Here is an 8,524-nt window from a genome sequence, read left to right on the forward strand (position 1 = left end):
TCAAAATATATCTTCTTGTTTTTCTTTTTCTCCTCTCTTGAGAAAAAGGTTTTGGAATTTAATAACATTTTGTTTCACTTTAACACAACAGTGTGGTTAATATTATTTTCCTTATTGAATTGCTGTTGGGAATATATTTCTGAATTTTAATTAGAATGGGAAAGAAATGAAAATTTTCTTGTCGGTTTCTAACACACTTAAAAACTGGGATGAAAAAGACTGGCAACAGCAAAAAACTTCAAATATAGCTCAGCATTCTAAAAGCTACACATATTTTTCTGTTACCCTCCATGGTTAGAAATTTGAAGAAGGAAACCATGGAATAAATTGATTAAAAATAGCAGTTAGAAAGTCACAGAACCAGTCAGAAGAGGTACTGACATACAAAATGCAGAATTTTTTTCCATTTATTATTTTTATTATTTTTTCATGGATGATTTTTTAGTTTAGAATTATTGATGACATGTTTTTAATGCCTTTGATCTATTCTTTCATCTATTTCACCTAAATGTATGAATTTATATACCTCCTTGTACAGGGTATAACCATGGCTTTTCAACATTGATTAGAGTAAATAGTTTTTATTTTTTTTTATCAAAGTTCTCATTACATGCAGATCTCTGAGGCTGAGGTAATTCCGATTTAAGAAAAAATAGAAAGCACATTTTTATCATTGTACAGCAAACCCAGGCTGAAAGATCAATTTTATGGAGATGTTTTCTCCTTTGCTGAGTCCATCTGGGCTCGTTCTAGTTAGTTATATAAAAAATTCCAGGTTTACCTATTCTTCGAGTATATACTATAAATTGAAATACTGTGACTACATTATTGTGCCCATGATCAAAACATAGTTCATCACATTTAACATTTTCCAGTATATTTTTGTGCAGTTTTACTAAGAGTACAATTTTGCTTATTACATGGGAAATCTAAGATGAAAAGCTCTACATAAGAGTAAGTATGACTTATACCTTACTATTTAGAGAGTCAAAAATTTCATCTCTGCATAGAATGGAAGCCATCTTGTGTTCCATAGAAGACTCCTGAATAGGAATGTAACCCTTTTTCACTCTTAGAGAAGGAAAATCCTAACAGAAGTCTGATCCTATCATCAGTGCTTCCCAATGTTGACTGCTTTCACATTATTCTCTAATTTACCCCTTGAACTGTCTTTCTAACATTTAAAAGTCACTGTTCTCTCCCATATATATTCTGCTGTATGGTAGCAATTACACAGAAAATTGTAGCACCTGTGCCTGCTGTTTTATTTCACTTCACAGTTTCCAGATGGCACGAAACAGGTGATACAGCAACACAGAAAGTCTCACTGTCAGGGAAACACTTCAGTATGCATATCAGTGCACCTCATCCCACTGCAGCTACACCTCCACAGAAAAGAAAAAAAGGATCCCTACAACAATATGAAGTTTGCAACAGCAAAAAAGTGCACCACAGATGACTAAAAAGAGAAAGTTCCTGCCTCTCTGCCTATCCTGAGAGTTGGTCGCACAGCTAAAAGACTTCTTGCAAGATCATGGCCAGCAGTTCCTAATCCTATTGTTATCTCTCCTCTCCTTTCTGGAAAGACATAGATATGCATCTCTTTTCTTATACATGTTTACTAAAGACAGTTAGTTAAGATATTTATTTTTCTTAGTGTTAAATCATTCAGCACACTCATTTTGCTTTGTTTTATGATTCAACTAAGGAAGTCCAGGCCTTATTTATTATAAAAACAATGGCAATACTGCCATCAGACACATTAGTATGGCACAATGGAATGTGTTGACTCTCAAACCCATTAAGACACAATCCAGAAGAGTCTAAAAATTACTTAAATTAACTTTTACTCATCCATCTATCTTTACATACATTCACACATAACATATACAAGCGCACACTATTTTGTGTCTTTTTTTTTTTTCTTTACTCAGTGAAGAGACTTAACGTATTTTCTTCTGGAATCTGAAGGCACCTGTTCCCAAGAGCTCTCGTTTTACCACTAGAGGGCCAGTAGATCCTTGAATTCTTTAACTTTCCCATTATATAGCTAATGGAAGAAGAATCAGGAGCAGGAGCAAATATTATTTCTGGCAGTTTGTCATTGCTTTGTTTTATGCGTTTGCCACTGGACACTGCTCAGAGAATCTATTTGATTTGTTATGAAGCAAAGGTTTGAGGTGCAAAATTCTTGTAATGGGACAAGAACTGCATAAGTTAATATGTTAACTACCAGGTTTATGCAACTTTATTACATATAAATGCTCTCCATACCCACCAATATGCTAAAGGGGATACTTACAAGAATGGCTGTGCATGTGCACATGCATTTGAACTCAGTTGCAAGTTGCCTGAGACCTTGCATCAAATTTTCAGAAATGATTGCTAGCTAGGGCATACCAGCAACCTTCCTTGCTATTTCTGAAACAAAAAAGTATTTTAAAAAGTAATTACTTCTGGATTTTTATGTACTTTTATGTAAGGCTGCTTTGTGACAATTAGGATAGAATAAATTAGAACTCTTGATCAGAACCATTAAAAATTGATTCGATGCAGAAAGATATCTGATGGAGCATCATGAATCTACCTCAGCAATATCTGCTGGAATGATTTTCAAGTACTGGCTTAAGTGCATTCCTGTGTATTTCCACTCAAGCCATCTGCCAATCTTAACACATATTCCTGAGGGAGGAAATCTTCCAGGGCTGTTTTCCATTTGATTTGCAAGGACATCCTGTTTAGGTTCTTATCAAAAGAACAGAAGAATAGATGCCAAATTCCACAAGTCTTGATTTAGAAAACTAAATGTGTAAGACTAAAGTAACAAACTATATTTAAAAGGAGCTGTGGCATTGTTCCTTTATATTTAAAAAATATATGTTGCTGTTTACAGGCCAGATATATTTATGCATGTCTCCACAGTAACTGCTCTGTTTCCTAAACATTAAAGGATTTTGCTAAAAGTTGCTAAACTTTTTGGTTTGATGGTTAAGGATGAAATCCAAAAGAACAACTAAACAAGTGAGCTATGCAAGAAAAAATCATGACTGACTTAGGGCACCAATTAGCTCAGTTGCCTAAACAGTCATTGACCACAGGGTTCAAAGCAGGAGTGTTTACATACTCAGATGATCAGAGTTCTGCTACTGTACTTGTTTAGAGATGCTGCCATCGTGTCTGAGCCAAGGTCTTAGTGCTTAACTCATGCTTCAAGCTGTTCAGATCTAGCCAAAGACTGTGCCTAACTCTCACAAAATGCATATGTTGGAGGTAAAGCAGAGGGAGGAGAGAGGAAGAGACCACACCTAAAGCAGTCTCACAGCATTTAGTACAACACAACCAAACAGTTATATCCCATGGTTATAGTTATAGCCATTTCCAAAAAGTGATGGAGAGAAGCAGCAGGTTTACCCTGGACTATAGGTGCTCATTTCTTCTTCCAAAAAGAGACTGCTTAACTGGCAGTCTGTGTGCAAAGCTGAAATTGCTGTGGGAAGATTCTTGTGTTAAGTGTTGGGCTACTGTGCAAAACTAGGTCAGTGAGAAGTACAGGAGAGCCTAGTAATAGCATTGCCCAGTAGAAAATACAGCTGCCCTCCCTGGCAGGAGAAGGGGTTCTTTAAGTTCCATTTCTTGATTCAAAGACCTTATACTTTCTGCATTAAAGAGTCATTGGACAACATGCCCTAACTTTAATGGCAAGAATTGGAATGAAGGGAGAAAAGGGAGAAACGGACAAGCAGGCCCCTGTCTCAATGAAAAGTGCTGTTTCCTTTGCACATAGTCTCTTGGGAGGCAGAATTCCTAGAGCTCCCACTGGCTTCACAGTAAAAATTCCCATCCTAGGAAACATTTCAACCAACTACTCTCAAGGTTTTGTAATCAATATGATTAGGTGACTCTGCCAGCTCTCTTCCAGGACCTCTTTTCATCAATAAAGCTCTTATTGGCTCTGAGGGTAAAAGTTATTTCCCTAAAATGTAAACTGATCTATCTTAACTACTCACTCTAGGGATCTTTTATAGGCAAATTACAGGGTTTTGAGAAACAATCCATCTTACCCAGAGTTAGATACTGAAGCTAAGTTCAATAACTTTGAATAACCATAAAGGGATCTATTTCCTTCTGTTGAATAGAAGTGAGTTAAAATAGACACTCAGAGGAAGAGTTCATATCATATGGATACCCAAAATCAAGTGAGCAATAATGCGTACACTCTCACTGGGAGGTTTGCTTGTATAAGAGTAGTCAGTCTAAATCTTAGACCTCCATTTTAGTGAAATAGCAAAACAGTGACATTTTAACCAATGAAATATTTTCTAATGCAGAAAAGATCCTAAGAACAAATCCTGAGTTTTTATTCATAGCAAATAAAACTTGACTGAAGGCACAGATAAAAATTTGGAATTTTTTCATGCTAGCAGGAAGAAGTTTGATTAAAGGTGTCCTGATTTAGTGTAATTAGTAAGCTGTGGATAGCTACTGCTTTGAGAAACAGGCAGCAGAAGTGTTAATGTGAATCTATGATTAGGAGCTTTCAAATGCGCTGTCAGAAAAGGGGACAATAAAGTCTATTCCCAGATGTCCATCAAGTATTAACGCCTGAAGTTACTTTTGCATGGTTCTGTGGTACCTCTGTACAGAGAGGCAGGGTGGAAATGTTTTTTTTAGTATTAGATTATCTAGTCATGCATCAGTCTTGGCCTGCATGAGCTTTTCTAATGCCTTCAGTTCCTATGTATACAGCTTGCATAATGCTGGGCTTTGCTTCCTGCTGGAATTATTAACCCTGTGTGCTTCTCCTTCTTGTCTCCAGATCCAAAGCAGCAGAACATTAAGTTGCTGGCCAAGAGCCCATTTGTGGCTAAAGAGAGGTGAGTGGGGCTTGCCTATTACTGAACACAAGACTTTTTAAAACTGAAAAATAATGTATTTTTTAAATCATGGCAGAACATGTTTTTTTCTACAGGTGTATATAATAAAAAGATACTGTTACTAAAATGGCCATCACAACAACAACACCACCAAACAAACAAGAACCACAAAACCAAAATAAAACAAATTTACAATAAAAACAAACAAAACAAAGAAAACCACAACAAACAAAAGCAACAAGAAAGAAGCAAATAAACAAAAAAAAAGTAAACAGATAAGCCCAAAACAAAACTCAAGTTAGGGTACTCACATGGAGGGGGAATCAAAAAGTGAACACGGTTAAGTTGTGACTCAGATAAACGACTGCCAGGAAATTGAGAGTTAAGGATGATGCTCTATTACAAGCTCATTTGTTGTTCCTGTCTCTGAGTTCTCACAGACACTGGAGAAAACTTTATAATCTGAATTGTCTTGGGTTTGTTCACTGGAGTTCAATGCAACGATTTAAATGTGGCTTTCCTCTGTATGAACATACTCCATTCATGAACTCCAGGCTTATAGTGATCTGTTTTGAAATGCTGCATTAGCTGTAGGAAGAACTGATTCGTCACAATAGCTGATCATGAGCCACAGAACATCTCCTCAGCCATATCTTGCAGCATGAAAATAACATTTTTATTTTCTAACATGGGTATTTTTTAATGTTCATTTTTAAAAAGGGAGATTGACTGCAATAGTATTCTACTAAGAAATTCTCTCTAATCTGGCAGTGTTAACTCAGTAGGAGACACATCTCCCAACGAAGCAGTGATCATTTGCTCGAATGCCTAAGCTATCACAAAGATATTTTAAAAACTAGTAATTGCAGTTCAACAAGAGAGTCAGCTTGGCAGGGGTATCAGTTCATAGGAATGAAAGAACAACACATCCATCTAGTCTATCACTTGGTGCTTTGGAGGCAGAATAAGGGGTTTATCTATCCTTTGACAAGGAAAGTGTTAGAGTGTTAGAGCCAAATGATTTTTTGCTTAGCAGTTTATAGGCATATTGCAGAAACTTCCTTGCAAGAGTAAATACATAGGAAATGAAGGTCAGAAAGGATTAAATGCAAAACAACAGTAAAAAAATCACTTCAATCATCCTGGGGAAATCAGGAAAAAAAATCAATATACCACATTCTAGTTATCTTGACAACAACTTCCTTTTTTTTTTTTTTTTTCCCCTCTTTTTCTTCCTTCTTCCCTCTCTCTCACTCCCTTAAGACTATTAAAATTCAAAGAATTAATTTATACCCGTGCTGGCATTCCTGCGCATCCTGACGTTTGTGGCCATCAATTGGCCCTTTATGCCTCTCTGCGGAGGCCGGATGTTTGCAGTTGCTGGCAGCTGTTGTCGGAGGCCCCGGAACAGCTGATGGGCTGGCAGCCGGCATGGAGAGGCACGGAGGGAGCAGCCGGAGCCTGGGAAAGAGCCCAGCCTGAGTGCCCCCGCCTCTGATGGGTAACCAGATTAGTACAGATTAGAGCACTAGCACGGGAGATAGGGCGTCCGACCCGCTCTCCAAAAGTCATCACAAATTAGAAATGGTAATTCTTTCACAAGAAATGGAAAGAATTTTGTGAATGGAGCTGGTTGGCTTTTTTATATCTTTTTTTTTTTTTACCAAAGAAACTCTGCTAGAAGTTGATCTCCTTTGAGCATTTATTTAAACAAATGGTTATTGTGTTATGGGTTTTTTCTACGGTGAAATGTTATATTTTAAATATTGCTTAAAAATAAATTTATACGTGCTTGTCTCTGAAATTTATGGGTGCTACAAATTTTCAGACATAACCTGTTGCACCAGTAACTCATCTGGGATTTTTAAAATGGTTTCGGTTCTTTTTCTTATTTTTTCCCTTTTTTGTTTGTTTTGATTTGTTTGCTTGGTTTTTGGAAGTGGGAATCACTTTCAAGAAGCTAACCTCTATTTTTTAATGATTTGATCTAAATAAGAAAAAACAGGGGAAAAAAATAGTTACTAGTAAAAATAGAATTTAGTCTCTGTTTTTTTACTTTCATTCATCATATAGAGAGGATCAGACCCAAAGCCAGATGAGATCAGATGAAGCCCTCTGTGTCCTAAGGGGATCTGCTGTAATATTCAAGAAGTATCTGTGTGCATGGGGGCGGGCATGTGTGTGTTAGAACATATCACATCCTTTCTCATATCCTGCATTTAGACTGGGGTTCTTTCAGGATCATGGAATTCTCGGAAATTCTGATCTAAGCATGGCAATAAAACGTTGTCTCATCCAACTATGACACTAACTCCCTCTACGCTCTGGCAATGTTTTCATGAGTTTCTGCAAAAATGAAGGAAATTACTACTTCACAGATACTTTTTGGAAAAAATAAAATTATGTTTTCAACATACTTAGAAGGAAAAAATATTATCATAATTCCAAGTCCAGTGTCACAGTTCTTATTAGAAATTTGCACTATAAACCAATTTGGATTTCATAAATCAAAGTATGAAATTCTTGGCAGATGCAACTCCTAGAGTCAGTGCTCTGCTTGTGGTTGGACTTGAGAATTGCTACCTGTGGTGCATTTATCCCTAATATCTGCTCCTGCAGAAACCACAAGTTCTTCTTTTGAAAAAAAAGATCCAAAAAAGTATTTTAACAGATAAAAGAATCCACAGAGAACATGGACAAGCATTCTCTTCTCCTGTTTTAGGGTACTGTATTTTCAATTAACACTGACATTTGATGTTGGGGCACCCCTTCAGAGAATAAAATTAAAATGTAGGAGAGGAAACCCAGGTTTAGAGAAAAAGGCATTGGAAGTAAATCACAGGAAAGGGAAAGGATATATGTTGTAATTATTTTTTATTGTTTACTTCCCCTGGGAATCTGCAACTTGCAAGGGACAAACTGTTGGCCTCGTCTGTGCTTGGAAGTCAGCTACACACCTGGGGTAGAAGAATACATCAGGAACTGTAAATTTTAAAGAGAGAGGTCCAAAATACTACCTTCATAAAGAAGTTTTGGGGATGGGGAACACTCATGTTTCTTGTAGATTGTTCCCAGTCAAATCCAGCTGAGAAGAGCAAGTTAAACTCATGACAAGTGTGTAAATGAACAAGTTAGTCTGTATCAGATCTCCCTAAAATTAATTCTTGGGCCTGAGATTACTGCTTCCAGATGAGGAAGAGGAGGGGGGCACATGATGAATGGAGAGATGGGGACAGATGAGGGGACAAGGGATGGGAGAGAGGAGAGGAGAGGAGAGGAGAGGAGAGGAGAGGAGAGGAGAGGAGAGGAGAGGAGAGGAGAGGAGAGGAGAGGAGAGGAGAGGAGAGGAGAGGAGAGAGAAGAGAAGAGCACTATATATTTTGCTAGTGTCTAATGTTCTTATTCATTAATTACTGAATATTATCAGCCTACTGAACTGTTTAAAAAAAGACACAGTTCCAAAGAGATTTATCATCTTGGAGTATCAAAAACTGATGTGACTTCATGCTATGACTCTAAAGCCAGACTAAAAGATATAGCCATTCTTACTTACGAAAAAGTATTTTTTCCCATGAGGGAAAAAAAAAAGGTGAGAAGAGAAATTAGCTTCTTTTCTATTCATTGTCTCAGTGCAGGAGAGCTACAAGACA

This window comes from Melospiza georgiana, chromosome 2 (genome assembly GCF_028018845.1).
Source record: "Melospiza georgiana isolate bMelGeo1 chromosome 2, bMelGeo1.pri, whole genome shotgun sequence".
Lineage (NCBI taxonomy): Eukaryota > Metazoa > Chordata > Aves > Passeriformes > Passerellidae > Melospiza > Melospiza georgiana.